This window comes from Hippocampus zosterae, chromosome 14 (assembly GCF_025434085.1).
Source record: "Hippocampus zosterae strain Florida chromosome 14, ASM2543408v3, whole genome shotgun sequence".
Classification (NCBI taxonomy): domain Eukaryota; kingdom Metazoa; phylum Chordata; class Actinopteri; order Syngnathiformes; family Syngnathidae; genus Hippocampus; species Hippocampus zosterae.
This window is the reverse complement of record NC_067464.1, coordinates 14,085,224-14,102,309: the sequence shown is the minus strand read 5'-3', so window position 1 is coordinate 14,102,309 and position 17,086 is coordinate 14,085,224. Positions and strand designations below refer to the sequence as shown.

At 42.3% G+C, this 17,086-nt stretch overlaps 1 long non-coding RNA gene across 1 annotated transcript in view; it reads left to right on the top strand.

The window, feature by feature from the left end:
- Nucleotides 1–2,031: 2,031 nt before the first annotated feature.
- LOC127615142 (uncharacterized) overlaps nucleotides 2,032–17,086 on the top strand; it is a 54,137-nt gene continuing 39,082 nt past the window's right edge. The window contains exon 1 of the long non-coding RNA XR_007966828.1: nucleotides 2,032–2,844. This is a non-coding gene — a long non-coding RNA (uncharacterized LOC127615142). The remainder of the gene's footprint in view (nucleotides 2,845–17,086) is intronic.

The window sequence follows — 17,086 nt, the reverse complement described above, 5'->3', positions numbered from 1 at the left end:
TTTTATTTTTCTGCTAAGAGAGACGTGCCTTTGTTGTTTCCATCCATGACAAAGAAATGTACAGTATGCATTGAACATGTTTTTTTATGTCCTCAACCACTTGATGTGGATGAGCAAAGTGGCTGTAAAATCTAAAAAAACAAATTAAAACAAGAGAAATGGAGCGGGTCATAAACCTTGGATCCCCTTGAACAGTGGAATATTTAATTAACATGGATTCCAGGCCGGACTTATTTTTTATGTTGAAAAAAAATCCAGTTGTGACCGGCATGATTCAGAAACTTTATCATAACAGTTCATGTATTTGGACATTTTTGTACGGTACATAGGCATACTGTGTTCACACACTGTTGGGTTAAGGGACAGGAAGTGTAACTACCCCATGTTATAGCCACACATCTACTCTGAAACCAACAGCGCAACTCAGACTCCAGCTCACAGACATCATTCTTCATGATGCGCTTTTGTTAGCGTGTAAAACTCGCTCACGTGTGAATATCAGTGCAGCACACACATACACGTGCACACACACAGACACGCACGCACACACACACAGACGCGCGCACACACACAGACACGCACACACGCGCGCCCACACACACACACACGCGCGCCCACACACACACACACACACACACACACACGCACGCACGCACGCACACACAAAGGAGTCCAGTCCCATTTCCACAGCCAGTTAAATAATTCCCAGGCTCTTCAGATCGAGCCAAAGCATATTTTATAGACTCGTAATTCAGACTGTTTAAATAATGTATGAACTGTCAAAATTGTCTCAATTATTTCCTAAAAAAGGCAAATTATTGCAGATGCAGCCTCGTAAATAGATGAGATCAGTGCCGAGATGTGACAGCAAATTTCTACCTGTAATTTGACTATGCTGTGAACACCAAATCCGCACACGATTTGTGACAATATGTGAAATAGAAAGGGCATATAATTTATGGTTTAATAGTTGTACCACTCCCATGTGATTTACATGCATTTCAATGTACAGTATATCATAATACTAAATCGTGATCGTTTTCCTTACACACCTATTTTTACTTCGAACATCATTTTGAGGAAAAGAAAACAGTCTTGTTTGCACAGTTCTCACGTTAATGCAAATGCAAAAACAAAACAAAACAAACAAAAAAACTATGATAAACGATTGTTTCAAGACAAAATGATGACTCAGATGTTAAAAAAAAAGAATGTCATACACATGAACATGTGCTCTCTCTTACATCCCCTTCAATATGGCTGCTTACATGATGTGGAGGCAGAAGATTGTCTGCCTCACCTTGCGCTTTATCTGCAGTTTCAGGCATTCAGAAAAACTCAAACTGTAAAACACAACTTTTAAATAAATTAGCCTATGTAAAATTGCACTGTATAAGAATGTCTGAAAACATTACATTAGAGATGTGCCTATAGCCTATTTTTCGACAGTACAGTAGGATTCATCAGAGAATCTTGGGCATCCATGCTCTCTCTTGTGGAGGCAGAGGATTGTCTGCCTCACCTTGCACTTTATCTGCGGTTTTTGGCGTTCAGCAAAACTCAAACTGTAACACAAAACTTTTAAATACATTAGCCTGACTAAGTAAAATTGCAGTGTACATAAGAAGTGTCTGAAAACATTATATTGGAGATGTGCCTAAAGTCTCTTTTTCAATGGTACAGTAGGATTATTCAGAGAATCTTGGGCATTCTGAGCCATTGAGCCATGGCTCAAGCCTACTTTGGTTTGATGGGCAGGGCTGACAAATGAAGGCATGTCGTCATTTTAGAAATCTGAACCACAAATAGAACAGTGGGGTTGCCAGCCATCAATAAGCCTTTTTTCCCCGTCCGTTATTCTTTTCATTGTACCACCCTCTCAATGCGGCACAATTGAGAAGAGGAGAAGCCAGTTTCTGCAGTCTAATCCCAGAGTTGAAAAAAAATTGCTGGGCGCAGGTTTCTCCATTGCGCCCCCCCCCTCCCCCGCCCCCTTTGTGGCTGTCCAACAGCCCTGTTTCTTGATGAAAATGTCCCGCTGGATGAGGGCATTAGACGCCTCCTCTAATCCCATGTAATTTCCCACAATCCCCTTTGCTTGCATCCTGCCAAGGAGGCCTTTTGCGCCCTGCTGAGCCCCTATAGCTGCTGGCTTCAGCTTTCCCACACCCCTCCTCAAGGAGTATTTCCTGCACTGGTGGAGAGGAAACAAGAGATTGCGTCTTTCCTTAACTCCTCCTCCTTTCATCTCACTATTCATCTGAGCCAAATCAGCAGTAGAAGAAACCAGACGCACACTGATGAATGTGTCTGATTGACCTTGAGCAAAACAAGGCCATCGTATAGACCATAGATGACAGGGCACATACAGCTTTAGTCATTTGGGAGAATTACAAATCCAGAACGGGTTGAGTCATATCAAAAAATATGTGCACGTATGTGTGTGTGCCCACGTGATTATGTGAGTGTCTAAACCTCAGTGGCATCATTAGGCATATTCAAGTCAAGTCAAGTCAACAGTATTTATAGAGCACTTTCAAACAGCCATCGCTGCATACAAAGTGCTGTACATGGAGCGATTTAACATACACAATAAACAGTAAGACGAATCGGCAATAAAGGCGGTAGAAAGCACCAAGCAGTAAAATCAAGAACAAATCTAAGTCATGCTGAGTCGAATGCCAAAGAATACAAGTGAGTTTTGAGGAGGGCTTTGAAGATGGGCAGCGAGGAGGCTTGCCGAATGTTCAGTGGGAGGTCATTCCAGAGAGAGGGACCAGCAACAGAAAAGGCTCGATCCCCTCTGAGCCTCAGTTTAGTTCTTGGTACTTCTAATAATATCTGGTCCACAGACCTCGGGCGCCGGGCAGGTGTGTAGGGACGGATGAGCTCAGAGAGGTAAGGTGGCGCGAGATTATTCAGATTTGAAAACAAAGAGGAGGATCTTGAAAATAACTGTAAAATGAATGGGGAGCCAGTGAAGGGATGCCAGAGTAGGAGTGTGCTCTCTCTTACGAGTACCAGTCAAGAGGCGAGAAGTGCTGAAGACCCCCTAAATAACGTGGTGTGTTGTCTTTTAATTCAAAATTTGGTGGGTGAATTATTTTCGTCTGTAGAAATTGGCCAAGTACAGTGAAGAAATGTTGATTGAGGTCAACATTTGACCAATCACAGTGAAATGATGTGAAACAATTATACCAATTTCCACTTTTGAGAAGGTAAGAAATAAATCTCTTTTGGCTAATCTACCTGCAGCACACCACCGTAAAATCATTTAGACGTTAACCACAGTTTAAACTCAACTCAAATTGAAAAAGACTGCAATGCTTTGTTTTGAGAGCGCGCCATTTTACTTGGTGTAGGCAGTTTAGTGAAGTAGCAGAAACATAATGCTATAATTGTGATCAGAAAACTAAAAACTGGAGCCAGTAATCCCTTGTTTATTGTGGGGGTGAAATTCCAGACCACCCCCATGACAGACAAAATCTGCAAAGCAGCAACCATCTTCCCAAACATCCCAGTGTTTGCTATTTTAAATCAGCTTACAATGTTTTTTGTACATGTGCAGTTGAGCAACTTGAGCCAGTTGTGGTCTGCGATGGACACATTACACGTCAATTTTTTAATCCATCCATCGATTTTCCGATCCGCTTTATCCTCACAAGGGTTGCAGGGAGTGCTGGAGCCTATCCCAATTGTCTTCGGGCAGAAAGCGGGGAACACCAAGAACCGGTTGTCAACCACTCGCAGGGCACACAAAGACGAACAGCCATCCACGCTCACTGAGGGACAATTTAGAGGGTTCATTCAGCCTGCCATGCATGTTTTTGGAATGTGGGAGGAAACCGGAGTACCTGGAGAAAACCCACCCAGGCACGGGGAGAGCATGCAAAGTCCACACAGGAAGGTCGGAGCTGGAATCGAAAAAAGAAAATCAGCGATGCAATGAAACTTAAAAAAAATTCAACTGTAGAATAGCGAGGGTCAACAGCATATATGCATCATTGCTGCAATTCCCCGTAACCCACTCCCAACTGCTGCAGAACCAACAGCACCAGCACCAGCCCAACTCGGGAACGACTTCCAATCGGTGCTGGGTGTGCCTTCGGGCTACGAACAGTTCCCAATCAACAACTAACAACTGGGTTTTCACGTACCCAGGACACAGCGGCTTTCGAAGCAACTATCAGACCCAGTTGGAAGTTGCTCAACAACAACAACAGCACCAGCACCAAAGCAGGCTCATGTGTACAGTGCAAGTAATACCTTTAAAAAATGTGAGCAGTACCGGACAACTGAAGCCGTGCACAATTTTGAAAGCCTAATTAAGCAGCAGTGGTCGGAAGGAATTGGGGAGAAAGAGGAAGAGAAATAGAAAAGGCTCTATGCCTTGGTCACAGAGCTGCAACTGGCATTTCTTTCGAACACTTCCTGAAAGATCTTGGAGGGTTCATCAGAGTTCGGACAACCACACTGCATGTGATTTTTGTGGACTTGGAGAATGCGTTTCAATCGTGTCTCATGGAAAGTCCTGTGCGGGTGTTCCAAGAGTATTTTACCTGACCCCTTTGTACAGGCTGTTCCGTCCTGTATGATCAGTTTGGTATACATTGCTGACAGTTGGGATTTTTTTTTGTGTGTGGGCTGGACTCTGCCACAGCTGCACTTTGTCACTAATTGTGTTTAAAACGTTCATGGACAGATTTTCGAGGCACACCCAAGGAGTTGAAAGCATTTGTTTAGTTTTCCTCAGTGTTGCATCAATCCTTTTTTACAGATGATGTGGTTCTGTTGGTTTTATCATGCCACGATCTTCAACTCTTGCTTCAGTGGGTCACCATCGATTGTGAAACAGTTGGGATGAGAAACAATACCTCTAAATCTGAGTCATTGGTCCACAGTCAGAAAAGCGGTGGGATAAGATCCCGCCCAAGTGGAGGAGTTCTAGTATCTCGCGGTCTTGTTGATGAGTGAGGGACGAATGCAGCAAGAGGTTATTTGGCGGAGTAGTGGAGATCTGTTGTGATGGGCAGAAAGGTGAAGCTCTTGATTTACCATTTAATTGACTGTACGTACCAGTCGTGACTAAAAGATGAAGATCATAGACAAAAGAAGTCGAAATTGGTTTCCACAGGATGTCTGGGCTCTCCCTTAAGGTGGTCTCTCTCTCTGAGTGGCATATTCCTTTGAAGATTGCAAATGTTGGAAATGAAATGAACTTTTCTGATGAATGTTGCCGAAAACCAAGGGTTGCTTCTGTCAATGGCGACATTTAGCGACTTTCACCCTCAACGATAGATTGTCATAATATAGAAATGACGATTTTAATTGATTGCTCACTCCCCCAGACTGGTTGGTGGTGGCCAATCGGACTTTTGCTGCTCATCTGAAACTTACCTCCGCCTGGCTGTCTGATCCGCTGATGCTACTTGACACTACCTGTTGCATTGATAAAAGAGATTTTCTGCCTTTTGGACCCAAAAACTGTGTCGGAGTTTAACAGACATTGGTGCTCACCGCTGTCACTTAAATTCATTGACACTGCTTTCTGATTTTGGTATGCTGCCTGACTGAGACTGCAGTTGCATCAGAATCCTTACAGTGGGACTCTGATGTGGTTTCTTTGCTGGATCACTAGCGGTATGTAAAAAAAATAAAATAAATAAAGTGCACTGTGCTCAAACTTCACTTCCTTCCAACAAAAAGTGAAACACTCTTGATGGAGAGTTTGGCATCTTAATGAAATCAGTTTATTCTGGGGCAAATTTCCTGTCATCACTTCCCCCTTGTCACGAATCACTGCTTCTACTATTTGGAAACGTAAAAAATAAAATAAAGAAGCAAACTCATACTGAAATGTGGTTCTCTCATTTCCTCCAAGAATGACTACAGCAGTGGAATTTGGTTGGAAATGTGAGCGTTTACTTGGTGGTTAGAGACGCTGCATTTTAATGCTCCACAGAGATGGGAAAACATTCAACCTATGCAGTTAAAAAAAAAAAAAAGAACCTGCAGATTAGATTTACAGCAGATGTACAGTTAATCAGCGTTTTGAAGATTTCCACCGTGTAAAACATTCCCTTGGCTATGTATTATCCCCGAGACATCTGGCATTTACCTAAACTTCCTGGTGGGTGGGTGTTGGTGAACAGGAATCTCCAACGCCATTTTTGGATGTCATCCCTATGAAATGTGGAAATGGCTCAGCAAGTTCTTAAACCCACGTGTAATCACAAAGTCATGATTTTTGCCGGGGGGGTTGTAAATTACCCAAAGCATTGGAGCACAACCACAATAGCAGCCTCCATAAATATTCTGCAGTTTTATTTGGAATCTCTCTAGCATGCTAGAACATCATGCTAGATTCGCTAGCATGATGCTCTAACACGCTAACGAGTCTAGCATGACCCTTGGCAATCTGTGCAATGGAGACTGTTAACAAAGTGATATGGAAACCACGTGCTAGCAGAATAGATATCGTGTGTCGTGACTGCCCGTTTGCTTCTTGATGAGTTGTTGACATGTTTCAGGAACATTGCGAAAAAGCGCACACACCGACAAGAGCAATATAGATGTGAATGAATGATTCGGGAATACAGGGAAGGGAACGCAGCCATTTAACTCCCTGTGAAACACGAAGTCGTGCCATTCAAATACAACAACATAAGTCATCATAAACTAGCCCTATAAACAAGCCAATACCAAATTATAACACAAAATATGATAGTGCCACACTATTTTTAAAACTGGGGTAAGGAAAACAGTTCTTTCGCCAGACGAGAAGAAAAGAAATCCTCCCTTCATGACCAAAGTGTCGTATGGAAGGTGGTATGTTGTTTTGGCCTAGAAATGCTTAAGTGAATAAACGGTAATAAAAACAACACCTTGTCATTTTACCCTTTGCAGAGGTTAATTTATTAATACATGAGGACATTCGTCAGGTGACATCATATCGTTGAAATTGAATTACAGCGCCTGAGTAACAAGATCTGTTTTAGAAAATGTTAGATGGGTTTGGGGTTGGGACTTTGGATTTTTTTTCACATTATATTCATGCAACTGTAGACCTTGCTTTGCGTCCTGGGACACAATAATAATGGAACAGCAAACGGCCTTTTCAAACATCACTTTCTGTATGAAAAAAAAAGGATCCATCCAAAAGGATGTAGAATTAATAAACAAGAGCTTAATAAGAGTTATGATCCTACCACTGATTGAAGTTTGTCCCAATATCTCTTCCCATATAGTGTACAGTGGCTTTGCACATCACAATGTGACTGAACGTTGACTGCCTCTTTTGATGAGATATTCGTCCCACAAAAGCAAAAATCTCACTGTGCTTTCTTTCAGCAGAAAATGTTTTATCTCTCCCATCCAACTGCAGAAGTGCAATGAGTCTCTCTGTTTCTTATCTCTGTATATCTGTATATCTGTATATCTGTATATCTGTGCTCTAACCCCTCAGGCCAAGTAGCGATGTCCTGGAATCTTTGAAAACTGCTAAATGAAATTGCTGGCTGTTGTCTCGATGCCCTGATATGCTCTTTAGATGTATGGTATGCAGCCTTTATCTCCTCTCTGATCCTCTCAGTGCTCTGTCAGTCAAGCGGCTTAGGTCACTGGGTTCAGACGGCAGCCTGCAGAATCATTCATTAATTTACAACGCTGGCTGTGGTCCCACTGAGCTGGTGGTTCAATCAATAGGCAATACATATGCATTCGGGCATGCACTAGCATATCCACGTAGGACATAAAACATGTTGTCAAACAATTAATTGTGGCCTTTTTCGACCAATGTAAAGCAAAGTGTTTTGATAACTTCATCATATTGGAACTCTTTTTGGAGGAAATGTTCCTTTGTTGCTGCTTATGCTGGAGATTTGGCTTTGGATGCATGTTTACCACTGGGTAGGTTTGTCTCCACTTTAATGCCACTATAATAGACCAAGTCAGCTTCTGCCTGCTGATGAGTTGAAGACCGTAACAACATCATTTTCAATGTTTTTTCCACTTGTTGAGAAAGAAACTTTGCTTTCCGTCATAAAATTACACATTTACATTTTTTTCACATGTGTAATGTCTTAATAAATAATGAATTAAAATGTCAGTATAGTTGTAATTCAACATGAGCCTCGGTGAGTTTGTACAGATTCTATACAAGGAATGATTCAATGTGAATGTGGAAAAGCTCATTTTAAAAATAATGGACTTGGAAACTTGCTTATGGTCTAGTGGTTCATTCGATATGGCACATGCAGCAGCATGGGCTTAAGACAAGGATTTTCCAAAAGTAATTGATGTCAGATTAGTTATAAAACCTGCAGGTAAATGCCGATGAAGATTTAACAGTTTTTGTGTCGTGTTGCATTGGTGAGTTAGTTAGTTTTTGATCAGCTAGTGTTAGGCCAAGTTGTTTTTGTCTCAGCATCACATGAGGCTCTTGGTATATAATATTTTTTATAGATCAAATTACCATGAAGTCATTCCAACCTCATCAACTATCATGTCAAGCACAGCGACAAACTTATTCCCATTTGGGGCCTCGCCTTAATCAGAAACTGCTTTAAGGCACATTGCAGGAGAAAAGTAGGAGGGCAGACAGATAAAGAGGGCAGACAAGCAGAACGATACCGACATCCTCTATCAGCAATAAAACGAGACAAGAAGTCTATTGCACAATCTTTAATCTCTTACTATCTGCTTTCAATCAGAGTATTATTTCCACTTTCATTGTGAGTGCAGCTGCTTCCGGAATTGCGTAATAGATTCTTTAGGCTGAGGCCTGCTAATGTACAAGTGTGAATGCATATTTGGAATCACAAGGTCAAAGATCATCCATTCAGCAAAGGTCAGAGAGGAAGTCCCATTTTAGTAAAGGCTAGGGGCCACTGGGGCGGCTCAAATGCTCTCAACAGACAGCGCATAAACAGAATTAGAGGGGCAAAAGACCCTCAGTGATCCGGCAACAGAAACAATTTAGACCTCCAGAAAAAAAGCTGAAAAAAACCCCGACTTAAGTGGAGGATCTCGGTTCAAATTTTGTTTTGACCAAAGGAAAACATTTTACATTCAGCCGAAAATAAAAAGTGGGTCAATGAAAGACGAGCATTTTATTTAATAATATTCATAGGATGTACAGAATATGTATTTATAATTCAAGAAAAATCATGATATATGTTAATTTCAATTGTCATTTCATTTGTAATGGCTTTTTTCTGTGAAATTACAAAGTGTCGCAAACCAAACAAGATGTTGCAAACCAAGTGTCCATTAAAGATTGACTTCCATGTAATTCTGGTTTGCTATGAATTAAGTGAGTTGGCTTAGGAGATGGTTACGAGTGTGCGTCACAAAACAGCAATGTTGATTACTCGTTTGGAATCAATTCATATGGTGACATGCTTGCAATGTTTATTTTCAACCTGTTTTGCAGGCCAATCACCAATGAGATTCATTCATTCATTCATTTTCCAAACCGTTTTATCCTCAGATAAAGCGGGGTGTGCTAGAGCCTACCCCAGCTGTCTTCGGGCAGTAGACGGGGAACACCCTGAACCGGTTGCCAGCCAATCACAGGGCACACAGAAACGAACAACCATTCATGCTCACACTCACGCCTAGGGAAAATTTAGAGTGTTCAATCAGCCTGACATGCATGTTTTTTGAATGTGGGAGGAAACTGGAGGACCCGTAGAAAACCCACGCAAGCACGGGGAGAACATGCAAACTCCGCACAGGAAGGCTAGAGCTGGAATTGAACCCGGTACCTCTGCACTGTGAAGTCGACGTGCTAACCACTCGACTACCGGGCCACTCTCAATGAGATTCAGTTCCCCTAAAAACAAAACAGAAAACTGCAAGTGTACATGAAAGCTCTCAATCATCTTTACTGACAGGAGGGTTATTTATTGCACTTTCAAAGGGCCAAGATAACATTTTTTTGACTCATAAATAGTATTTGAAACACCCATGCTGTGCAGCGTGATAAATGTCAGTCTCTTTGAGGCACCCCTGATATATGGCAACAGGATAAGTGTGCGGGCCTGTGTTTTCAGCTCGAAAAAACCCCCCAAAAACATTTTCATTTGTTCTGTTTGATGAAGTGTTGAGCCAGGCACTTGGCGATCTTAAACAAGACTCCTCAGATGATTCCAAGTAGCATGACCATCACAGTACCTATTCTATGAAAATATGCATTGTTTGGGATGTATGGATGGAGTATGGAATCAAAAGAAAGAAGTCAAATAGCACACAGAAAGAAATGCAATTCAAATACAAATGGTGGTGTCGTGCTGCAATAGCCACCTGGCTTAAACATATGGGCTGAGTCACGTCACCAAATCACTTTGTTATATTCTCCTCTATCAGGGGCCTCATTATGTGGGAGCCACCTGAGAGAGACTTTGCGTGTCTGGGCCACACCAAGTATTCCACAAAAAAAAGTAGAACTAATTCCATCTTTATGAATAACAGTCCAGAACATTGGCAGTTCTTCAAAAGGTGAACAAGATTAGTGACCAAGTTCTCTCTGTCATCTCCCCGGTGTTTGCATATTCCTCAGCATGTCGAGCTGACATCTAATTTCTTGAGCATTCCACAGCTTCGTATGTGCATTCAAGACATTTCTTGGTGTCCCTGGAGTGGGGTGGGAGGGATGGGGAGTATCTTTTTCTTGGAATTGGCCGTTCTTGTCGCCAACCTTTCTCATCATGGCTGGTATTGAAAAAGGTTTAACAGCAGAAATTTGTTTCACCAAAAGCTGTCATTAGTCTGAGTTATGGTCGCTCATAAGTGATTAAAAAAAAACAAGCGGCCAGGGGAACTTTGATGTCAATTAGGGGGCCACAAACCATCATTCTGTGGGCTGCAAATGGGTCCCCAGGCCACGGGTTGGAGGCACCTGTCCCCTATCCACATTCACTCTTCCCTCTCTTACCTGTTTAAGAGTACTTGTCAATCTCTGACCGATACTGAAATTGTGTGAATGTAAATGGCTAATGCGTTGTGAGCAAGGGGGTTGTTAGAATAGGTGATGTGATTTGACTACCTGCGACCCTGAACAGGATATGCGATGTTGAAAATGGATCAATGGAAGTAATGTGTTAATATCTTACTACTACTGTACTACTACTACTATTTCAGTCTCTCCTAATCTATCAATATTACATTCTATTCCTATTATAATGCTCCTTTTACGCTTATACTACATTTGCTGTCATATAACTTTTCGACTTTGCAACTCCATTTTGAAAACTTCTACTCTGCCAAACTCCTCTTTTATGCAAGACAATTTTGTGACTTAGCTATCATGTCCTGGCCCACTCAGCATTTACTTTAGAGGGCTTATGTCAGCCATCTGCTTTTAATCGCCAACCTTTTGAGACTGTCTCAAGGAGAGGCTCAGGTCTCATCTGGATCTAATACGTGATAAGAGCAAGCTGAGGCATCTTGAAAGTGCCTGAGAGCTTCATGGCAGCGGTGATCTGCGATGGATGACAGGATACTTTTACATTCACGGAGAAATGGTCACAATCAGTACTATGGACATAGGATTTACTTTGAGGTATTAGCCATCTAATAATAGCAGACATATAGTTTTGCACATGCATCTCTGTTGTATTACATATTACACGAATTTAGATTCACAGGAACAAGAGGATAAATGACTGAAGGCCTCCTCCTCCACTCACCACTCGCTATGATATCTTCGCAGAGAAAATCTATTTTTCACAGGCTTCAGCTTTGGGAGTGAAAAAATACAATTAAAAAAGAAATCACCAAAGAGGAGCCTCTTTATCAGTGAAAGATAATATTAATCACTTGATGAGGTTCAACTTGATGTGTTAGCAGTACCCTGCAGCAGCAGCTACGTTCATTGATTAATGACCCAGAGATTAAAGTCCATTCGCAGTCATTAATAAAAGTATCCCATCCAGGAGCAAGGTAAAATACTTGACTTTGACTGGTGCAGGGCCAGTAAACCAAATTACACCCGTATCTGAGATTATCAGGTTAGTTGTCACATTATCTCAGAGGAATCTGCTTTCTCATGCTGCACTTCAGAAAACTGGGGAATATGATATACGTATACCATGTGTAGTCCACAACCTCAAAGCATTCCAGACCTTCATAAGCCAGCACAGTATTTGCTTGGTTTCCCCGAATAGTTAAATGCTGACACAACACTCTGCGGTTCATCAGGGCCCCTATTGCAATCGGCACTTTGTCACTGACATTTCACATGATCACGTACCACCAGATACGACATCCAATAACTGGTTAGCTGGTCCTTCAAGTGCGCAGAGAGAATACCGTACAGGTAGCATGAACGATCACTAGATGCTGTCAAGTCCCGTGTTTGCCAGCAGGGGGCGGGCTTTCTGCCCGCCGTTTACACACCTGTCACCCATTTGGAAGTAATTGCTCAGCCTTTATTTGGACGCTCTGGCAGTCTACTCACTGCCGGAGAATTCCACGCCGCACCAATATTCTCTCGCTCAAATTACTATTTGGATTATTTGTTGCCTCTTAGCCTTGTGGCTGTTATTACGCGCCATTATTCCTATTACGTACGAAATTTATATAATCGTCTAATCAGACCTTCCTTGCCATTTGTTTTCCGCAAGCGTTTTCTGTTGTTCCCTTTATTCTATCCCTGGTCCTTATTTTGACCAGCGTTTTTTGTTATTCTCCCTGTCGGGTATTTTGTGTTCGTCATTAAAGACTCCTTTTTGTTCTCTGACAAAATCTCTTTTGTGTCTGCCAATTCGGGGATTCACCTTTCAGTTATTTTGTTGTGCACAAAGCAATAATTCCATCGCTTCGGGCACAACGTGACAGATGCTCATTGGTTGATTAGTCATGTCATTGCTGCATCATTGGAATATTTGACATGTGGCACGCTGAAATCTCTGCTTTGCTACTGCAGTCTGTTTGCTTGCTGCCTTCTGTGTCCTCTTCAGTATTTATCTAAATTCGCGACTTTACTTTGGTCAACTGCCACCATGTAAAATGGAAATATAAAGGAGACAGTGCTTCATTCCACTTACCGTATTGGCCGTATATAAGACGGTGTTTTTTGCATTGAAATAAGACTGAAAAAGTGGAGTCGTCTTATATTCGGGGTCTAGACATTATACCTATTCACGAAGCTAGATGGCACCAGATATACAATACAATACATGCATGCTGATTTATATAGCGCTTTCACAACAGCGGCAGCTGTAACAAAGCGCTGAACAAAACAGTTAACATAAAGTAAAATAATAAACACAACACATAACATAAAACACGGACAGTCATGCAGTTCTAACCACTTTTCCATCACACGCTTTGTTGTTTGAAGCAGTTTGAGATGAAAGAGGAGAGAAACAAAGTGTCCTTTAGCCAGTGGATCAGAGACGTCATGCTCAAAGTGTGCACACGTCGGCTACAAGCTAAGTTTCAAAGTCAACAAGAAGGTGTAGCATTCATTGACGAAAAAAGAGATTGGTTCACTTCTCCTGTCCCATGGAAATCCATTTCAATTCCAAGTAGCGACTCACGGTTCCAAATACGCGTCGGCGCTCTTCGCCAACGCTCCTCTCTCCTCACCCTCAACTTCAGCAGCCATCCATCCAGCCGCACCAACGCTGACTGTCCAACAGCACTGACAAAGCCACTGAACAAATCGGGGTTGTGAAAAATGCTGCCCTTTACTGGCGCAAAAAATACAAGCGCGCTAGGTCTGTCCAGCACCGACAGTCAATGGTGCCGACATTCCTCCCAATCAAAATCTGTGCTGGTACAGGCGTGCTGCCGAGAAGGCGCAACCACCAAGCACAGATACTGCTCCTTTGACGAATGTCGTGGCCAAGAAGCGCTGAAAACAGTCCATATCAGGTCCACACAATGAAACAACAAACAACATGTGACAAAACAAAAGACAAAAACAGCAAAAAAGAACAAAAAAGTAAGGCTCTTGAAGAGCACTTGCCGAAGGCTGCCTACTCGGGCGCCATCTTGAAAAAAAAAAATAATTCATTGAATATCATTGAAGCGAATGCTGAACTTGACTCCCCAGGCCAAAGTGAACCCCTGTCATGAAAAATAAAATTAAAAATAGTGGTAGCACGAAGAAGAAAAGGAAAAATAGCACTAAGAAAGAAAAGAGAAGAAAATAATCAAAAACAGAAAATGGAGAAATGTAGCGACAGTCTGGAGAAAAGTGGGTCAAAGATCGGCCAGGTTAACTGGCAGCTGAGGAGAAGTTGATGTAATTTACATTTCAAAAACCAGAAGCCATTCATTTACGAATGTATTTGCACTTTAGTTTACATATTTAAATGTTCAGATATTAAGACTTGAATAATAAATAACATGCTTTTTCTCTCAAATATATTGTTATAATCACTTGTTTCAGATGTACTGTAATTATTTTCTGCATAAAAAATAATTTGGTGTTCAAAAAGTATTTTTTCAAACTTGAGTTTTGAAAAAGAGGGGGTCGTCTTATAATCAGGGCCGTCTTATATTCGGGCCAATACAGTAATTGTTGTTGCCTGTTAGCATCCCATTTCAACGGATCTGTTCAATCCAGCATCATTTCATTGTTTACTGTGGCATACTATTTTGAAGTGGAAGACTGCGTTGAGAAGGGGGAATTGTGAAACCATCTTTTCATTCCAGAAAATAGGATGAGCATTTCAGAAAGTCCCGAAGAGCTCCACTCCGAGATGTCAGGGGCAGGGTAACTTCACAGTCGCTGTGGATGGAGGAGGAAAACATTCCTTTTTGGTCAAAGGGCAAACGGTTCACTTCCTGCTTTCTGGCTGACGCCACTGGAGGAGGTTAAAAGGGGGACATTATAGAGGTGACAGCGAGTGACACTGCTCAAATATCTTCCCCTATCTCTTCCTCGCTCTTCCTGCCCTTAAAAATGATGAAATGAACTCAAAGAAATGATTGAGTTTAAAGGTTTTGTTGCACGGAGGAGGGGGGCGGGGGATCCTCTTTTTACTTTTGCCTGCTCCTCATTTCCCGGCAACATTCTCCACTCCAGAGGTTTTACCGTAGGGCCTCCCAGTGACATCCAATCACAAGGGAGCTCCTACGGATGGAGGTGATTTACTGATGGCCCTCTGTATGTTTTCCCTACCCCTGGTGTTGGTTCAGTTAAGCACTCTGCTTACCTACTTTTTCTACAAAGGGTGGTGCTTTTGTACAGGTGTGTAAATGGGTGTACATTTCACACATGTCTCCCACCAATGAGCAATGGCAGGGGCATATGTTGAAATTGCAATAAATGTGTCAGTCAATGTGGGAGGTGAGATTTATTTGAACAGCCTGTTATAATAACAGATCCATGGCGTAAATGACGAATTTGATTTCACTGACACAGCCGGCTTACACTCTCTCAGTAGACGTGGGGCACTGCCTGTGCCTGCCAGTGTCCATTAGAGGCGCTACTGTCATCATCTGACACCAGCTGATGTATAATGGAACCTTACTCACGATGACTTAATTAAAAGCACGATGTCTAGTACATTTGAGCAGAATGCGGAATGTAAAACTCCACTTAGTCATTAGCTAGTGTTCATCGAATTACATTAAAATCACCTGAGGGGAGGGCTTGTGAGGTCACACTCGGTAGTTATTACTCGATGTTTGGAGCCTGCTGCCACGTGGCGTGGCCTGCAAAGGTTGGAGAAACACGTCACAGAGACAGACTAATCTCAAACGTATTATGGTCTAAACCTCATCACTTTTATATATTGTTTTATAAGTGTCTTCATGTGTTTTGGATACCAACATCGCAGCAGTAAATTTAAATAGGAAAAGTATACAAAATACACAAATGTTTATATCAGTAAAAAAAAAAAACAATAGCCCAGATAAAAGCTTGACGCACACTGCAGCCCGGACCTGGAGTCGCTATCTTTAAACTGCAAGCCATTCTACTCGCCACGTGAGTTCAGCTCCTTTTTACTAGTCGGTGTTTACATTGCGCCACAAGCTAACGCTAACACGGCGATACAAACACTAGCCAAACAAGTAAACAAACTCGAACTAAAATACCCAAAGTCACCCCTGATCATTTTGGGGGATTTTAATAGAGCACATCTTAACCGTGAACTTCCCAGATATAAGCAGCACATCGACTGTTTCACCAGAGAAGGCAACATTCTAGACCACTGCTATACAACAATCAAAAATGCATACCGATCGGTCGCCCGTGCAGCATTGGGTCTTTCTGACCACAATTTAATCCACTTAATACCTACATACAGACAGAAACTCAAATGTGTTAAACCGGTTGTTAAGACTGTGAAAAAATGGACAGATGAAGCAAAGCTAGCTCTACAAGAAGGCTTAGACTGCACTGATTGGGGCGTCTTTGAACGGGCACACTGGATGAATACACAGACACTGTAACATCATACATCAGTTTCTGTGAGGACATGTGTGTACCAACGAAGTCCTTCCGCTCCTTCAACAATAACAAGCCATGGTTTACTCCCAAACTCAGGCAACTCAGGAAAGAGAAAGAGGCCGCACTTAGAAGTGGAGATCGGGCACTGTACAAACATGCCCGAAACCAATTGACAAAGGAAATTAACATCGCTAAGAGAAGCTATGCAGAGAGGCTGAAAAACCAGTTCTCTGCTAACGGCTCTGGAATGGCCTGAAAGCAATCACTAACTATAGAATGCCATCCCCCCAAACAGTGAACAATAATAGTCTTGCTAATGAACTAAACATGTTTTTCTGCCGATTTGAAAAGGACACCCCCATTTCCCCCACACACCCACCTCTACCAGAAACCACTCTACCTACTCCCCCACCCTCTTTTTCTCCACTACATATCCACGAACAGGACGTGAGACGGCTCTTCAAGCAGCAAAAGATCAAGAAAGCTCCGGGGCCCGACAAAGTGTCCCCCTCCTGCCTGAGAGTCTGCGCTGACCAGCTGGCTCCGGTCTTCACACAAATCTTCAACAGATCCCTGGAGCTGTGAGGTCCCATCCTGCTTCAAACAGTCTACCATCATCCCGGTTCCCAAGAAATCGGCAACATCGGAACTGAACGACTATAGGCCTGTCGCCCT